This window comes from Eschrichtius robustus, chromosome 1, assembly GCF_028021215.1.
Source record: "Eschrichtius robustus isolate mEscRob2 chromosome 1, mEscRob2.pri, whole genome shotgun sequence".
In the NCBI taxonomy this organism is placed as follows: domain Eukaryota; kingdom Metazoa; phylum Chordata; class Mammalia; order Artiodactyla; family Eschrichtiidae; genus Eschrichtius; species Eschrichtius robustus.
Window position 1 is genome coordinate 166,847,923 of NC_090824.1, and position 19,133 is coordinate 166,867,055.

A 19,133-nucleotide genomic window follows, 5' to 3' on the forward strand; every position below is an offset into this window, starting at 1 on the left:
AGCTGCCCGGTAGGACTCTCTCTCCTTGGTCAGGTGTGGCCCAAGGTCTGGGCAGTTCAGGTACAGAGCTTTGTGCAACTGAGGGGTTGCAAGAGGTGAAAGGTTTAAGCCTGTCTATGCTTCTGGATCTTTCCCCATGGCCCCCTCTCTGTGTAGAATGCCTTCTAAACTCCACTTCCCACATGGGCCTCACCAGAAAAATCCCTGTAAACTCCTGCTAATCCTTCTAGACACACCTCTTCTCATGCCCCTTCTCAGGGAAGCTTCCTGGGATGTCCCCTGGCTTTGCCTTCCCCCCAGCAGGCCCCTGCCCACCACACCTCCTGACCCATCTGTCCTAGCCTCGGTCACACTGCATGGCAACTGCTGACATTGACGTCTGCTCCCTCCACGGGACTGTTAGCTCTGGAGGACAGAGACCATTTATTCAGCTCTGTCTCCCCAGTGGCTAACACAGGGCCTGCCCCGTAGAAGATGCTCAAAACCTTGTACTCAGTTTCTTCCCTGCTTCCAGATGCGGCAGTGGGTGACTGAATGCAACTGCACCCTTGCATCTTGGGCTGCAGGGGGCATCTCTGATTACCAGCTCATCCCCACAGGAAGGCTACAGGGAGGGCAGCTGAGGAAGATAATTGAGCCTTGAATTCCATTTTCAGGTTCCAAACAAAAAAAAGTTGTGATCTTTAGAGTCAAGTAAAGTTGTTTAAATGTAAACAGGCATTCTCAGTGTCTGGAACCAGAGTGAGATGAAATTCCCCAAGTGATCTCTTAATACCACCAAAATTACATTCAAATGCCTCTGCCAGGCAAAGATAAATTGCCATTTGCACAATGGTCTTGCACTTAAAAGTAACTCGGTCCAGAGAGCTTTGGAAAATTTATTATGACCAGGAAAAGGGGAAACTCAAAGGGGTTCAAGATATTTAGTCTACTGATAAGACAGCTTAGGAGTGACAATAATTATCTCCAAGAATTTGAAGGGTCGTTAGAAGGTCATTAGGAGGACATAGGCCAGCTGGGCCCCATCTCCTCGGACATCAGAAATGGACTTAAATTATACCAAAAAGAGTTGAGCTGGCATCACAGAAGGTCAGCAGTGATGTAAGCCCTGGAGACCCAAAGGGAGCTCCACAGACCATCAGCATCACCTGGGAGCCTGTGGGAAATGCAGATGCTCAGGCTCCACCCCAGATCCACCCGATCAGAACTTGCATTTTAACAAGCGCCCCTGTGATCTGTTTGCCTATGAAAGTCTGAAAAGTCCTGCCCACTGTACTTTCCTCAGTCCCATGGGCTGGGTCCATGCCTTATAGCCATAAAGTCTCAGGCCAACAGCATGAACTCCTGACCCCAGAAAAGGCCAAAGAGTGCAGCAGCTTCCTGGGGAAGTCTGCAGCCCTCCTGCCCCCTCCTCCAGTGATGTCTAGAAACAGGAGAGGCAAAAGTCTGGCACAGATACTTTACATGCCGGAAGGACCAGTTTCTAGACGTGCCTTCCCTGTAACACAAAATGCCTCGTGGCTAAGCTCTTTTAGGGACAGCTGAGGGAAAGAAACACACAGGGTTTTCAAAAGCAGTTGTCTGGTCAAAGCACTTTAAACCCGAGTTAGATCTATCATGTGGCTGTCCTTGCAGAAGATTCAAAGATAATGCCTCAGCAATATCCCCACGCAAGGAGCCAGACTGTCCGGAGCTAGAGAGAGGAAACCTGTTCTGAGTAAGTGCCAGTGGGGGAGGCCGGCTGCCTGTGCGCCCCACTCACCCTCCCCTACCGAAGGCTCCCACACCTGCAGGGGGTGGGAAGTGAAGGATGGATTCGGATGCCTGGAGCCAAGCTGAGCCTAGAGAAGGGCCCTGGAAAATAACAGGGGCAGGGGAGAGCAGCAACTCCTCTCCCTCCGGGTGGGGAAGTGTGTTTCCTGGCACCGAGGGAACTAAGCAGAAAGCAAATGTATATTTGATGACATTTCTCTGCGTGCAGCCTCTCTTCTGAAGAGCCAGCTTTGAACGAAGCCTCTCACCAAAGCAGACAGAGGAAAAAGAAGGATAGGGGACCTACCAGAGAGACTAGGATGGCCCTTGGAAGTGCAGATAATGAGAGTCGCTATGATAGGCACCAGAGTCCTATCCAATTTAACGAAATATCCACATGCCAGGCTTTTGGGAAAGGAGGCTCAGGGCCCAGCTATCAGCTGGCGAAACAATAAAAGGGAACTCAGTACTGAGAAGTCTCCCTCCAACCCATTACCATCCTAACCTCCTACTAACCTAACCAGATACGAGAGTAAGAATGTGATCCTTTCCTGTTCCCTGTTCAGAGGAAACTGAGTGGCCTCCATGTAATGATAAAAACCAAGCAAAAGGAGACAACTGATGCATTACTCGGATGAGGTGATCCATCTGGGTATCTGCCGTCGTGTGGAATGAGAGATGTAGCCTAGATTGATCATGGATATAGGCTCTTGTGAATGCAGCCCTTAAACACAACTTTGTTCCTTTTGGGAACCCAACACACATGCTTGTATTTCTGTTTTGATTTACCAGGAAACTACAAGTGCAAAATGTTTTTATCCTATCAAATTGTGCTCCTCTGTCAATATCACAGAAGGTACTAAAAGGGGGTCACTTAAGCGGCGGGCTTCAAAGGAGGCTGAGAGTAACTGAATTCACCCCTGTCATCCCGCCGGCCTTCCCCACTGAATGCCACTCTTGCCATTTGATCCGGCCGTCCCAGCCACACAGACACTGCTGCAACAGGCAGAATGTCACAGGATCTGTGAAGAGCCCCTTTCTGCCTCTCACGCCAGTCCCTCCCCTCTTTGGCCCCTATACTGCAAAAGTGTTCTGTAGTTCAATAGTTTTCCTACCAGAAAGTCTTGTGTGCTGGAAACCGGAACTGCACGGGAGTCCAGAGAAGAGAACCGGGACTTCAAGGTCAGCCAGGCCCACGTCGTCCTGCTCCATTCGCATTACCGGGTAGACAAAAGTCACAGAAAGATTCCCAGCATCTGCGGACCGCATCCTTCAGTTCCACTCTTTTCAGATGGAGGGAGCTAAGATTACTTCTGATCTACTAAGGAAAAAAATATGGAAAATCTAAGAGCCCCAGAACGTGGAACTGGCAGAAACACACACACACAGACACGCACACATACACACATACATTTTGTGGAAAAAAAAAAATCTAAATGTAAGATTGGACCCACTACAACTCCATTATCCAAACCTCTGTGGTGTGTCACATATTAGGGATTTCTACCACACAGACCCCCGAAGGTGGAGCTGGAGGAAATTTTCAAATCTATCTGAGAACAAATAAGTGGTAAGGCACCAGGCAGAGCGAGTGCGTGTCTTGATCAGGGTCTCACAGCCAAGCAAGGCTCAAGCACAAGGGAATGCGCTTCCTGCCTGGTAACGACCACTCAGGGGTTTCCTGGACCAGGTGCTGCCCTAGTGCAGCAACCCCTCACTTCATCCTGCAGGAATCCAGAAATGGGGCTGTGGAGGCCAATCTCCATCAACACCCAAGGGAACTTCACCTTCAAGAAGACAAAGAGGCCCCTCGGAAGATCCTGCATTCTTTTGAGAGAAGAATCAGGAAGAATTGATCATTTCAACCAGAGGGCTGTGATAAGATTCTGAAAATTGCTTACTTTATCTTTTCTCCAAGTGGTACAGGTGGGAAAAACAGGCAACTGATTTGTTTCATGCAAAAATTCTTCCATTTTTCTTTGGTGAACAAGTTTTGTTTGTTTTGTTTTGTTTTGTTTGTTTCAGCATTGTGATCAACTTCAGCACTTTCATCAATTCCATCAACAAGTTTTCGAACATGAATATAAAGTGGAGCTGGAGTCCCTATCAAACAATTACTAGGTTAGGAAAGAGAATAGAGGGCTGGTGAACATAAGTCAAAAGCAGTGCACAACCGTCTTTAAAATATACCTATAATCGCTACCATTTTAAGAGATCTCTCTGTGCTCAGCACCGGTATAAGTGCTTTACACTGTGCTACTTAATTCTCATCAGCAACTCTGCAAGGTAGATTGTGTTGTCCCCAGTTTACAGATGGGGAAACAGACACAGAACTTAAGTGACTTTCGAAAAGTCACACATGCTGCTCCAAAAGTAAATAAATAAAGATGCTTAATTGTTTTTACTCTCCATGGACCTTCGCCAGTCACAAACAGAAGCAGATCTTCTGAATTTCTTGCAATTTTAAAATGAAGGAAGATACATCTTCTGTATAGGTGAAAATGACAAAAAGAAGAGCCCCAGCCAATGTCATTTCTTATCAGAGAAGGGAGATGTTTAATTTACTCAGATTAACCCCTACAGGTTCTCTCCACCCTGTTTCCAAGCAACCAACTTGAAAAACCCTCTACTGGGCTAAAGAGGAACCAATGGAAGCTTCTTAAAAAGTGTTATGGACCTGGGAGGAAATGATTAGGATCGGAAAACAGCACAGTTGCTTTTGCAAACGCATCCAAACTCATTCTCTATGCACATGTTCTGTCTGATTCTTCTCCATTCTGTCACTGTAACTGTGAAACTAATATCGCCTCCCAGTACCATATTTACTAAATAATTTAATAAAACGGAACATGACCCTATATCATGTGCAGAAAACAGTTTGAGGGAGGTCAGTTAGGTCTGGCATTATGTCACTGCCTCAGTCAAACGCTCAGGCGTCACACAGTCATAACACCTCGGAGGGCCCCGTGGGGCTGCTGAAAAGCCAGAGAAGCGCACCTGCGACACCATTCCAGAGGTCGTGTACAGAGCTCAGCTGCAGGCTGATCTAGCAGCCGGGCACAGACCACGCGGGCTCCCTTTATCTTCCTTTTGAGTGGCTCACGTCTCCTTGGGACCGGACACCGAGGGCTCCCGCAGACTAGTGGTCCCTCTCCTCCTGCCCTGTACCCCTACTCTGAGTCTGGGAGGAAAGCCGCGCGACTTCCCCGGGAGACCCAGGGCCACAGACCGGGAGTGGAGGAAGCGGCTGGGAGCTGTCCATGGTGGCTCCGCGCCTGGGCACGCAGAGCCGCCGGCTCCCGCCCCCGGGCGCGCCCGGGATAACGCTCCAGACCGCCGGAATGGAAAGAGAGACTCGCTCCCAGGCTGCAGCCAGGCACTGGCTCACACATCAAAAGGTTAGTTTAAAAAGGGAGTTCTCACCTGTGGGCAGCGTTGGCTGCATGAAGCAGGACTCAGGACCTCAAACCCGGCTCCTGGCGGCGCGCCGGGGACGGCAGCAGTGTTGGACCCTTGGGGAACGGCGGCCGTCTCTGAGAACGCGGACAGCGAGTCTGCGGCGGAGGACCTCGGCGCACTGAGCTCCTTTCTCAAGAGCACATGCGTCCGGCCGGGTCCATTCCAGAATGTCTCTGGCCCTGGTTCCCAGAGCGGCGAGCTGGAGACCTGGCCACGGCCCTGGCCTGCACTCCACCAGGTCCCTGACTTTCTTCCCAACCTAATATGACCTTTCTTGGAGCTGACGACCCTTGCCAGGGACCGCCGAACCCTCTTGCAGCGATGGCAGGTTGGGGATCTCAGCCTAAACAGCAGTAGGGGCCCTCGTGTCATCTAATATTCAATTGCCTCCACCCGTCGCGTGCCAGAGCGATGCTGGGTGCCTAACGCCGTCGGGGAGTGCGCGAGCGTGTAGGCAGCGGGAGGCGGAGGGGAAAACCAGAAGGAAGACCGTGCTGAAGGCCGAGCAGCAGGGCGCAGACCTGTTGCCCGATGCATGCCCACTCATGCACAGTGTGAGCCGGCTCCTTGTGGGCTGGACTCCGCGACCTGACCCTCGGAGCAGTCCCTCCTCGGCAAGACACTGTTTGGGGCGCAAGCCCCCCCGAGACATTCAGAACGGGGGAACTCTAAGGAAAACGGGTATCTGCCCCCGGCTGGATGCGCTCCGGGGACACTGGAGCCCCTGGCACCTGCTGCTTGCAAAGGCTCACACGATCTCACAGAAATCCCACAGCGGACAGAGACAAGGACGTGTGCCCCTCAACAGACACGTGGACAGACAGACAGAGGCGGACCGCACAGCACTGAGTGGACAAACAGAAGCCAATGACGGGTAACGTTTTCCCTATCACTGGTGGAGGCGCCGAACCCCCAATCTGCCCCCCCCCCCCGAGGCTGGGCAGTACGCGCAGCCCTGGCGCGCCGAGCCCGGCCCTCTTACCTCCCGGTCGATAGCCAAGACAGTGGCACGCCTCGCGGGCCAGAAGCGCAGCGGCCGGAGCGGTGGGTGGCACACTGACGGGCCCTGCGATCTCCCGGGACGTGGGCAAGCGGAGTGGTAGTTCGTCTGGGAAAGCAGGGCTCAGCCCCTGACCGCGCTCAGCTCCTCCGGCCCCGAGCGCCCCGCCGCCGCCGCACGCCGCGCCACTTGCGCTCGCCAGGCTCAGCCGGGTTGCAAGGCGCTGCGCTCGCCCGCGCTCCCCGGCCGCCGGCCAGAGCGGCGCCTTTTATAGCAAGCTGCCGCTTCAGCCGGCCGCGCCGGGCTGACTCCTCCCCGGGGCCCCTGACGCCCGCGCGCCACCGACCCGCCCCCCGCTGAAGCTCCCCCCCTGCCCAAGTGGGGCGGGGGCCCCGCGCCCCGGCCGGACCCGGGCGGGCTCTGGCGGCCGCTCTGGGAGACGCAGACCCGAGCCTGCGGAACCCGGGCGCGCGGAGTCCAGCGGCAGCAGCCAGGTGAGGGCGCTGGAGCCCAGGACTCGGGTGGAGCAGCCGTAGCGGGCCGCTCAGAGCCTGTTCTCCGGACTCAGAGGCCTTAGGGTCGCCGGTGCGCAGGGTTAAAACCCCACTCGCGCCCAGTGGTAGGAGAGGCTATGGAGGAGAAAGTCCCGCGTCTGGAGCACAATCGCGGGGAGATAAGGTTCAGGGTTATTAAGCCTCAGAATCTTTTTTTAAATTAGGGTGTAATAGGGAAGAACAAATCTGACCCAATATTAGATGTTTCTTTTTAACCTGTGTATTCTATTGCTTTTGCTTCGAGTTAACATTGTTGCCTGTAGCCTGAAATATACAGGATAGCCCGTGATAAACCTCTGACCTTTACGAGTATGACACTTTTTCATGCATAAAGTGATAGAAAGTTGCAGAACAGAGAATAACAGTTGTCTTGTTGGAGGTTTACAGAAACACCGTGACCTGACCTAGGTGGACAGCTTCAGGAACAGAGGATTCCTACACCAAGAAGTTTGCAATAACCAACTACGCCCCTCCCTCACCTTGCCTTTAAAAATGCTTTGCTGAAACCCTTTGGGGAGTTCTGGGTTTGGGGGGGCACAAGCCACCTGTCTCCTTACATAACCCTGCAATAAACCTTTCTCTGCTCCAAATTCCCACATCTCGGTTTGTTTGGCCTCACTGTGCGTGGGGTACACGAGCTTGCGTTTGGTAAGCAGACAGTGGCCGTAGAAAGAGATCCGGGTCTAGGACCTAGCGTTCCCTCCGAGAGGAAAAGCCGTGGGGCCTTGGGTTGAAACCAGAGTCAGACACGCCAGGCATGTGACTGCCCACATGGATCTTAACCTCCCTGGGCATCAGTTTCCTCATCAGGAAAATGCGTTCTCTGATGCTTCCTTACTGACTGGTAGGATTTAAGTGAGGTCACAATAGTACAGGTACCTAGCACACAGCAGGTCTTCAGCAAGTTAGAATCCTTCCCGTACGTGGGAGAGAGCTCTGTACCTCTCTAACTGGACAGACTGAGGTCCTCAAGGGTCAGAGCAAGAAGGCATGACTGCACTAGATAATCCCCTGCCCGGGGAAACAGTACTAGTGGAAAGAGCCCGTTGCAGGTCCCTGCGGCACGTGGAGTCTCCTCTCAACTCCGCCACTAACTCACTTTGTGATTTGGAGCCCTCTACTCTCCTTCTCTGTTTGTTGCATTCCCTCCCATTTTTTTGGAGCTTACAACTCAATCCCTCACCTGTTTAACTGGAGTCCTCCTAGGAGGTACATTCCTTTCTCCCTTCCAGCCAGTGCCGTGTGCGAACCGACCCGGCAGGGACAGTCCTCATTCTAGGCAGCACACACCGCTTCGTGAATCTATGTCTGGGCTTTGGGGCCATAGTCAGAAGCTGCTGGAGTCTGTGTCCACGTTTTCTGCACTGGGACAGAAGCCTTGATTACCTGGCTAAGCTGGGGAAGTAATGCATTCTCTCTCCAGGCCTTTCTCAGAAAGCTGATCTTGACCGTCACTAGGTCTGTTATCGGGATTCTCTTTCTTGACATCTTGACTTTCTTGACTTCTTGGGAGGTAATGAGCTGGGTCCTATGGTAGGTTTCCCTCCCCAGCCTTTCCTTTCCAGCAAATTTAGAAGGAACCCACCCAAGTGCCCCACGCCGTACCCTAATTCCTGATTTCTTTCTTAAGAGGACCCCCCAGATTCCAGGACCCACAAGCATTTGGAGGCTGCTGAGCATTTGGTACAGGTGGAGAAGGGTCAGCCTTGCTTAGAGCAATGAGAGGGATAGGTGGGATTCTCCTCTCTCCCATCAGGAGAGAGTAGATTTGGGGCCTGCAGGGAATGAGGTCTCTGGAGAGAAGCCTGCACCACAGGCGTCTGAGAGATGAAATAGTAAAGAAGGATTCTTGTCTGCTGATGGGCTCTGAGAAGTGCTTAGTCATGTTTTCTCAAAGCACAGAAATGCCCAGCACATTCCTTGGTGTCCAGCTTTCTTTATCACAGACCAGTGCCCCGGGGAAAAAGAGCAATGCTGATGAATTACAAACAGGCTCTGCTTGTCTAAAAACAGATTCTTCAGGCAGAGCTCCATTCAGCACTTCCACTCAGCACTCAGTGATGGACGGGGTACGTGGGTAGTTCTTTTTTTGGATGAATGTTGGCAACATGACTCTGGCATAATTACTACCCATACTTTCCTCAAGCCAAGGTCTTGCTCTTATACATGCAGACACAGGAGCTGGTCAAGAAAAGCTGCACTGGGTTTTCTGGTTTTGGGCAGAATCTCCAGATAGAGAGGAAATATTCTTAAATGGTGTGACCCCACCCAGAAAGCCTGCCCTTTTCCTCCATGTGAATTTGCCTCCAGCCTGTCTTCCTCAGGTAAGCTGCTGCCCCCCTCAACCACATCCTTGTAGTAGAATGGCCTACCTGCTCGCTGCTCCCATAAGCTGCCCAAGTCTGGTGTTTTCAGTCGGCTGGCGGGATCCAAGTTTGTCACTTAGAGCAAGAGTCACCGCACTCTACCCTCTGGCCAGCAAAGCCAGCCCCCTGCCCCTATAGTAGCCTGCCTGTGTGATGTTTAAAAGCTGGCCACAACTGTGGCTTCATCCTTCAAGCCCCAGACTTGGTTTTCCCAGGCAAACAGCAGGCAAACCTGGGGCAAGGGGGGGCATGGAAAGTTGGGAAGCAGCTGGGGTAAGGAGCGAGTGGCTGTTGGCTTTAAGGCTTCCAGCAGACCCCACAAAAAAATAAAACCTCAGGGATGCCAATCCTAATAGCAGCTCTCAAATAATGGGCATATTTCAATTCCACCAACAGGGGTCGCCCTTGGACACCAAGCCTGAAGCTGGCATCCGAAAAGGGAAATTCCCAGCCATGGGCCCTGGGGCCAGATTTCCAAGACTCAGAACTGCTCAGTTCCTGTTTTGTTGGATGCAGATGAGGTTGCCCAGCTGAGGAGAGACAAGTCCTCAGTTTTTCTGGTGAGTGGAGGTCTGCACTGGAATTTGGGACGGGAAGTCCTAGGACACTGGCCAGCCACTTAGGAGCTCTGAAAATAGGTTTCTACATCTTTCTCTGCAGTGTCCTCATTACCATACAGAACGAACGTTCTTTCCTGTGTTTTTTCTGTCTAAAATACATGTAAACTTGTGTGCCTGTACATGTTTTCATATCACGTTGTTCTTTTTCCTAAATGCAAAAATCATACGTGTTCTTTGCAAAAACAAAAAAAACCTCGAAAATTCAGAAAATGAACAAAGGAGAAATCAACTAACTGCAAACATAATGTATGTACATTACAAAAAGCTCAGAAAATATAGAAAAGCACAAAGGAAAAATATCATTTCTACTCAAGATCATCTCTGTTAACTCATAGTGTATAACCAAGTATTTTTCCATGTATAAATTACATATACAGATGCACAAATATGTACATGTATGTAAGTATTTATTCCATAAGTAGTTCAATGTTTAGCTCAAAATCCTTCTCTTCCACCAGCTCCCACATTTTGGGAGAGCAGGGGCAGAGTCTCCCAAGTTCACCCCTTTACCTACAGTAGCACCTATAATGTCCAACAGAGAGTTGGTGTGTAGGAAGCGTTTACATGATAAATAAATGAATACACAGATAGAGCATTTTTTTTTGGCTGCGCCGCATGGCTTGCAGGATCTTAATTTCCCGACCAGGGATTGAACCCGGGCCAGAGCAGTGGAAGAGCCAAGTCCTAACCATTGGACCACCAGGGAATTCCCCAGATGAGCATTTTTAATTAAAATGATATATTTATACATGCAGTTCATGGAAAAAGAGACCCAAATAGTTCATAAACATTTGAAAAGAGGCTCAACTTTGCCCATAAACAAAGAAATGCAAACTAATGCTACATTGAAACCCCTATCAGATTGGCAAAAATCCAAACATTTGCTGATACCACCTTTGTTAGGGGATGGCGTGAGGTTGGAGAACAGAGCCTTGCCTTATACCTTGCTGGTGACATTTCCATTTGGTACAACCTCTGAGGGCAGTCTGCAAAGACTTTTGAGAATGTACATAATATTTGACTCAGCAGTTCCACTTATAGGAATTTATCCTATAGACAGTGTTGCACCATGTGTGAAATGACATGTGCAGGGTTATACATTGCAGCCCTATTTGTAATCACAAAAAATTAGAAACAGCCTAAATGCCTAGTGGTAGGACTAACTAACGTATGTTACATTCACATAATAGAATACTATGCAGCTATTTTTTTTTAAAGAATAAGGATCAGTTTTATGTATTAAAATGAAAAATCAAAGTGTAAATCAATGTATATAGCAAGCTACCGTTTGTCCAAAAGGGGAAAGGAAAAAGGATATATATTTGCATTTACTTATAGATGCATAAGAAATCATCTAGAATGCTATACAAGAAACCAATAACATGATTTCCTGTCTGTTGCTGGTGATGGTTTTGGTGGGGTTGTAGGATGATGGAATAAGACAGGAATAAGAAATAGACTTTTCCTTGTGTATGTTTTTGTGCTTTTTCATTTTTGAACCAAGTAAATGTGCTACCTAGGAAAAAAGTGAATAAATTTTTAAACGGCAAAAAAATTATGCCATATATAATAATAAGCCTTTTTTCACTTAATAATATACCGTAAACATTTCCCCAAGTCTTAAATCTCCTTCAACATTATCTTTAAATGGTATACTGTTTCCTAATATGGACATAATTTATATAATCAATCCCCTAATACTGGTTTCAGTATTCTAAATAAGGCTATGATTTTGAACATCTTTGTACTTCTCTCTCATTATTTCTTCTGGATAAATTTAAATTTGCATCAGCTTATTTATTTATGTATTTATTTGTTTTATTTTTGGCTGCGTTGGGTCTTCGTTGCTGCATGTGGGCTTTCTCTAGTTGTGGCGAGCGGGGGCTACTCTTTGTTGCGGCGCACAGACTTCTCATTGAGGTGGCTTCTCATGTTGCGGAGCACAGGCTCTAGGCGCACAGACTTCAGTAGTTGCAGCATGTGGGCTCAGTAGTTGTGGCTCGCTGGCTTAGTTTCTCTGCAGCATTTGGGATCTTCCCATACCAGGGCTCAAACCCGTGTCCCCCGCATTGGCTGGCAGATTCTTAACCACTGGGCCACCAGGCAAGTTCCTGCATCAACTTAAAGCCAACTTACCCTCTAGAAAAGTTAGACCAGTCTCCATTCCAACAATCCACACATGAGTGGGCCTCTTGCCCTGAATCCTCTTTAATACCTGGTATTCTTTTTTTTTTTAACCCATTGCCAACGTAGTAGAAAAATATTATATTTCATTGTACTTTTAGTTTTCATTGCTTCTAGTTAAACACTTTGATGTGAGCTTTTCTAGTTCTTTCTTTGGAAGTTGTCTGCTCCGGAAGAGAATATATCACGGGCCGATCACACCAAGCATTTGTGAGCTTAGTAGATGTTACTGAAGAATTGCTGCAGTGAGGGCTCTAAACTGCCTTGATATTAGACAGTGTCCTGGCAGGTCACAGAAGCATTGCTCGTTTCTCCAAAGATATACAACTGGCCAACAAGCACATGCAGAGATGCCCAACATCACTAATCATTAGGGAAATACAAATCAAAACCTCAATGAAATATTCCTTCACACCCATTAGGATAGCCACTATAAACAGAACAAAACAAAATTAGAAAATCACAAGTGTTAGTGAGGCTGTGGAGAGATTGTACACTATTGGTGAGAATGTAAAATGATGTAAGCACCATGGAAAACAATATGGCATTTGTGAAAAAATTAAAAATAGAACTACGATCTGATCCAGCAATCCCACTTCTGGGTCTATAGCCAAAGGAATTGAAAGCAGGGTACTGAAGAGATATTTGTACACTCATATTGATTGCAGCATTATTCACAATAGCCAGAAAGTCCCAAGTGTCCATCAACTGATGAGGAGATAAACAAAATGTGGTATATCCATACAACAGAATATTATTCAGCCTTAAAAAAGGGATGAAATCCTGACTTGGATGAAACTTGAGGACATTATGCTAAAAGAAATGAGCCAGTCACAAAAAGACAAATACTATATGCCTCCTTTTGGGGGGGGTGGGCCGTGCCACACAGCTTGCAGGATCTTAGTTCCCTGACCAGGGATTGAACCCAGGCCCCCTGCAGTGCAAGCACAGAGTCCTAACCACTGGACCGCCAGGGAAGTCCCTATACGCCTCCTCTTTAATGAAGTACGTAGTCAGATTCATAGCGTAGAAAGTAGAATGGTGGTTGCTAGGGCCTGGGGGGACAGGGAGCCGTCGTTGAACAGAGGTAGAGTTTCCTTTTTGCAAGATGAAAAAGTTCTGGATATTGGTTGCACAACAGTGTGAATATACTCTGAACACTACTAAACTGTACACTTTAAAGTGGTTAAGATGGTAAATTTTACCACAAGTTACAAAGAAAAAAAGAAGCATTACAAAGGAATTATGACTAGGATTTTCCTTCCAACACGGATGTCAAAACATGATCCTTCTCTACTCAAAACCCTCCAATTTACTTCTCACTCGGAGCAAAATCTGGAGACGTGATGGGCAAGGGCCCACCTGCTGCCACTCCAACCACAGGCACTAGACATCTTGCTTGCTTGACTCTAGCCCCCTTTGGCGTCTTGCTGCTTCCTCAACACATTAAATGTACTCCAGCCTGAGGCCCTTTGTGTTGATACTCGCTGTTTCTTCTGTCTGAAATGATGCCTCTTCAGCTATCTGCATGACCCCGTGCCTGACTTTATTCAGGTCTCTGCTCAAAAATCACACACTCAGAAAGGTCTTTCCCATCTTTCCTATAAACATAGTCTCCATCACCATCACTCTCTAGCCCATCCCCTTACCCTGATTTATCTTTCTTTTATTTTTTTTCTTTTATTCGTTGTTTATTACCTATTGTCCCAATACCACTGGAGTGTAAATGCCAGTGGATCAGAAATAGAGTCGTTTATGGGACCTTCCTTGTGATGCAGTGGTTAAGAATCCGCCTGCCAATGCAGGGGACATGGGTCCGAGCCCTGGTCCGGGAAGATCCCACATGCCATGGAGCAACTAAGCCCATGCCCCACAACTACTGAGCCTGTGCTCTAGACCCCGTGAGCCACAACTACTGAGCCCGCGTGCAGCAACTGGTGGAGCCCGCGAGCCTAGAGCCCGTGCTCTGCAACAAGAGAAGCCACCGCAATGAGAAGCCCGCAGGCTCGCCGCAACTAGAGAAAGCCCGCGCGCAGCAACAAAGATCCAGTGCAGCCAAAAATAAATAAAAGAAATAATTAATTTAAAAAAAAGACTCAAATGTTGCTGCCATTGGGAGACTTTTTCTGCTCTCCCCCATCCTGAGTTCTCATGGAAACTTGTAGAGAATTCTGTTGTAAAATCACAGCCCTGTGTGTGTTTGCGCCCCTCTCTTCCTCCTCCTCCCCACCTCCGGCTGTGAGCTTTGTGGCACAGAGATGCATCTTACCCATCTCTCTGTCCGCAGCCTAGCACAATGAGAGACTGAGTAGATGCTCAATAGATGCATTAATGGATAAATAACATTTCTCCACTGAGATTTATACTGTACTCTCAGAGAGAAACTCCTGGCATGGGAAATAAATACATATGAGCGAAATGGTATTTACATACTCCATGAAATTCCTAGGTTTTGTTTTGTTGTTATTGCTAATACCCTTAGCCAGAACCTGGATACCTCATGGTTTCAGTGGCAACATAACAAACACATTTGATATTTTTTTGTAATGCCATGAAATGTTCTTTCCAAAAGTATAGAAAGTACAGCAGTGTGGGAATGAACTGTATTTGAACTGCCACTAATGTATAAAGTAGATAACTAATGAGAACTTACTGTGTAGCACAGGGAGCTCTACTCAGTGCTCTGTGGTGACCTAAATGTGAAGGAAATACAAAAAAGAGGGGATATAGGTGTACGTATAGCTGATTCACATTGCTGTACAGAAGAAACTAACACAACATTGTAAAGCAACTATACTCCAATAAAAATTTTTTAAAAAGTTAAAAAAATATTATATAATTGCTCTTAAGCTTGCATTAACAAAATAACACATTTTCTTGAAAAATAAATAAATAAACAAACTGCCACTAAATCAATTGTTCTTGGGCATTTCCCTTTACCTAGATCACCTCTTGTATAAAAAAAGAAGGGGCGGTGTATGTGTCATAAAAATGTGACTGCCTTTCCATGTCACCACTTCTTTACTCAGTACTGCCTCACACCTGGCCCACTTTATGCATTTACGATGCCCTCTTCCCCCGTAGGTGGCAGCGGCTCTCATCTCGGACTAAATCCAGTTTTCTGCATGGGGTGCTGAAGGAAGAGGCCTCTATTCGATATCTGAAGCAAAAAGCTGGATTCATCGTTTGCAAGGCAGTAAACACGGCAGACTGCGGATCTCCTGTAGAGTAGTTGGGAAGTGTGGGGCTGGGGATTAGTAGACTCTTAACAGTGGGAGTATTCAGGCATTAAGTGACCTTCAGCAGAGGCATCTTGGTCACTGGAGCAAGGCTGTTGCTGATTGGCTGGCCCTCAGAAGCACATATACTGACCAGAGGAAGCTGTCCTTGATGAATTGGGACAGCCTGAAAACCTGTTCTCCTGGTTACTTGTTCCAGTGGCCAAAGAACAGTGAGTCTTTTCTTGATCGGGAGGATAGGAAAGATTCTCGGTAGGATCCCTTTTTTATTTAAATGTCCAATAATCCAGCTCAGAGATTTTCAAACTTTAACATGAATCACATCAGATCACCCGGAGGGCTTGTTAGAGCAGACTATTGGGCCCCTCTCCTGCAGGGTTTCTGGTTAGGTAGGTCTGGGAAGGGAGCCAAGAATCTGCACTTCTAATGAGCTCCCAGGTGATGAAGATGTTCCTGGTCCAGGGCCCAGACTTTGAGAACTACTGGTCCAGCATCCTAGGACTTGTAGTTAATTATTTGCTGTTCAGAAAATATTTAGGGGGCTTCCCTGGTGGCGCAGTGGTTGAGAATCTGCCCGCCAATGCAGGGGACACGGGTTCGAGCCCTGGTCTGGGAGGATCCCACGTGCCGCGGAGCGACTGGGCCCGTGAGCCACGATTACTGAGCCTGCGCGTCTGGAGCCTGTGCTCCGCGACAAGAGAGGCCGCGACGGTGGGAGGCCCGCGCACCGCGATGAAGAGTGGCCCCCGCTTGCCGCAACTGGAGAGAGCCCTCGCACAGAAACGAAGACCCAACACAGCCATAAATAAATGAATAAATATTAAAAAAAAAAAAAAGAAAATACTTAGGGAATTCCCTGATGATCCAGTTGTTAGGACTCCGTGCTTCCAATGCTGGGGGCCTGGGTTCGATCCCTGGTTGGGGAACTAAGATCCCACAAGCTGTGCAGCGTGGCCAGAAAAAAAAAAAAAAAAAAATATATATATATATATATATATATATATATTTAACACAGTAAGTTACTGGTGAGTCTAAGAATTCTGTAAATGATTTTGTAAAATGGTTATTAATCACAGCCACATCTATATACATTTGAAAAATAATGGTAAATATATAAGAGAAAGATAATACTCCTTCTAAAGTTAATGACTAGAAAATGTGAATTCCAGGACATATTGCAGTAATTCTGTCCTGTCCCTCCCCTCCTCCTCCTTTCCCACCTTCCCCCTCAGAATGTGTGAGGCATCCTGTCCTGGGGAATCCTAGACCAGGTACTTCCCAAGGAACCTCCCAGGTTTGTGATTCTATGTCTGTGGCAGACCGTGGTTTAACACATGAACTTCTGGTCAAGGTATGAGCCATGTCAGTAAAGTGATGTTAATTGAAAGTACAGGAGGCAAGGAAGTTTACAAGACAATTGGGAGAGGAAGAGAGAAGGGGGAGGAGGAGGAAGAAGAAGAAGGAGGGGGAGGAGAGGAGGGAAGGAGGAGAAGGAGAGGAGGGGGGGAGGAGGAGGAGGAAGAGAAGAAGAAGGAGGGGGAGGGGAGGGGAGGAGGAGGAGGAGGAAGAAGAAGAAAGAAAGAGAGAGAGAGGCTGGCTGACTTTAGAAATTCTCCTTCATATCACCAAGGAAAACTGTCCCTCTTTATATCAGTGTAAGTGCTGGGTGATATCAGATTGTTGTGGTCTGTTGAAGATAAACCATGTTGCAGGCCGGACACACACTGTCCTCAGAAGGAGAGTTTGGCACGCCCCTGCATTTCTACTGTGACAATCTGAGGTAGGGCCATTGCGTGTAAATGTATGGAAGAGAAATGGAAACACTTTGTGTTTCTGAAGAAAATTTTTACAAGGAAAATTCTGATTAAACAAAAAAACCCCAAGGGATACTAGGACACACAAAAACCATGGCTCTGCATGATACGGTGCCGGGAGTGAATGCTGCCATTTTCCCATATCTTCCCAAGAGGCTTTTACTAATGGGTTCATTGGAAAATTCTTTCAGTAGAGACCACAATGTTCTATTTCTACAGGTGGTAATAGCTAGTATTTTTATTGAGAGCTCAGTATGTTCTAGGCTCATACAATCCTCACCTGAGTATTATGAGGTAAGTACTAAGTCACCCTTATTTTACAGGTGAGGAAACTGAGGCACAGAGCGGTCACATTGTGTCCCTGTGACACACAGGGAGTAGCCAGTGGAGCTGAGATTCAAGCGCAGGCAGAGGGACTCCCCAGATGCATGTTGAACCGCTAGGTCATAATCCTCTCAAAAGCCTAAAGATTCGATCCCCTTAATCACTTTCTCGGCTTGTTTGTTGTTTCCTTTAGAACACATTATGATTTGATTTTTTCATTTGTTCACCTGTTATTGTCTGTTTCTCCTCCTAGCATATAAGCTGCAAGAGGATAGGGGCTTTCTTCACTGCTGCATCCCCAGAACCAAGTGTTTGGGCTCATAAACATTTGTGGAAAGAAGGAAGGAAGGAAGGAAGGAAGGAAGGAAGGGAGGAAGGAAGGGAGGGAGGGAGGGAGGAATTCTGAGTATCAGTCAGCTTGATAAATGAGGTCTGATGAAAAGAATGCCTGTTATATTTTTTTTTCTATCGACCACTAATTATGCATCGAGCGGTCTTGCTTTTAAAGAAAAGCCCACCTGTGTCTTGCACTGAAAAGAACAGAGGTCATCTTTAAGGTGACAGCAGGCAGTGCAGAGACAAAGCACTGCCCAGCTACATCCATCTGCCCTTTATGTACATCTTCCCTTAGGTTGCACTGAGACCCTGAGGTAGTGGCATGGCTCCGTATTGGAAGTCCCAAGCTTCCTTCTAGTATGTCACCTGGGTCATCTCTGGTGCGTGGGATTAGTAAAGTAGGAAAGAGGAGGCAAAGAGGAGGCCTCTCATCTTTTTACTTTAAATATTCCTGTATTATTTGAATTTCACCACTCCCCCCCATGAGCATGTGTTATTTCTGAGATGAAACACAAGCAACAGACAATATAAAAAGAAGAATTTGTAAGGCAGGGATTGGCAAACTACAGCCCATGAGCCAAATCTGGCCCACCACCTGTTTTGTTTTTTTTTTAATTTAATTTAATTTTTTTTAACATCTTTATTGGAGTAGAATTGCTTTACAATGTTGTGTTAGTTTCTGCTGTACAACAAAGTGAATCAGCCATATGCATACATATGTCCCCATATCTCCTCCCTCTTGCGTCTCCCTCCCACCCTCCTCATTCCACCCCTCTAGGTGGTCACAAAGCACAGAGCTGATCTCCCTGTGCTATGTGGCTGCTCTGCCACCTGTTTTATAAATCAGGTTTTCTTGGAACACAAGCACATCCCTTCCTTTACACACTATCTATGGTTGCTTTAGTACAACAGTGGCAGAGTTTGAGTATGGAGACCATATGGTCCACAAAACCAAAAATATTTACTCTCTGACATTCTATAGAAAACATTTTCTGACCCTTGATCTAAAATAATTTATTTTAAATTCCTTATAGGTTCCCCCCCCCCCCCATAGAAATGAGACCTAGTGAAACCAATTAACAGAACTGGGTTCTTTCTGCCTTCTAGGAAGGTAATCACCGGCTATATCTTGTTAATTTATTCAACGGCTATGTTCTCTGCATATACAAAGAATATAAGATAATTGTTCAGCTAAAAAACCAAACCTTTCTTAGCATTTCTAGAAATACAAACATCTGTCGGGATACTGCAAGACTCAGGAACAACTACGCTGACCACCCTGCTTGACTTTCCCTCAGAGCATCTGGTAACACTGGGCATATTACACATTTATCTGATTATTGCCTGTTGCCCCACTGCCACCAGAATGTAAGTTTTACTGCATTAGGGATATAGTAAGCATGATTTATGTATAAGGAGCTTGATACTGAGGCAATCTAGATATTTGGTGTTATTGGAATTGATGGTGTTTATCGATTTCTTCCT

The 19,133-nt window shown here is 47.3% G+C and overlaps 1 protein-coding gene, 1 long non-coding RNA gene and 1 other non-coding gene across 4 annotated transcripts in view; 1 reads left to right on the forward strand and 2 right to left on the reverse strand.

The window, feature by feature from the left end:
• Positions 1 to 6,448, reverse strand: part of CEMIP (cell migration inducing hyaluronidase 1) — a 160,858-nt gene extending 154,410 nt beyond the window's left edge. For both annotated transcript variants that reach the window (XM_068558975.1, XM_068558966.1), the window contains exon 1: positions 6,194 to 6,448. The gene's annotated coding sequence lies outside the window, so the exon portion shown is untranslated. The remainder of the gene's footprint in view (positions 1 to 6,193) is intronic.
• Positions 6,449 to 8,818: 2,370 nt separating this feature from the next.
• Positions 8,819 to 15,964, forward strand: LOC137761139 (uncharacterized). Its single transcript, XR_011073395.1, has 3 exons — positions 8,819 to 9,089; positions 9,528 to 9,691; positions 15,020 to 15,964. It is a non-coding gene; the product is annotated as an uncharacterized lncRNA (long non-coding RNA).
• TRNAA-UGC (transfer RNA alanine (anticodon UGC)) lies at positions 12,840 to 12,912 on the reverse strand. The gene has a single exon. It is a non-coding gene; the product is annotated as a tRNA-Ala (tRNA).
• Positions 15,965 to 19,133: the final 3,169 nt, after the last annotated feature.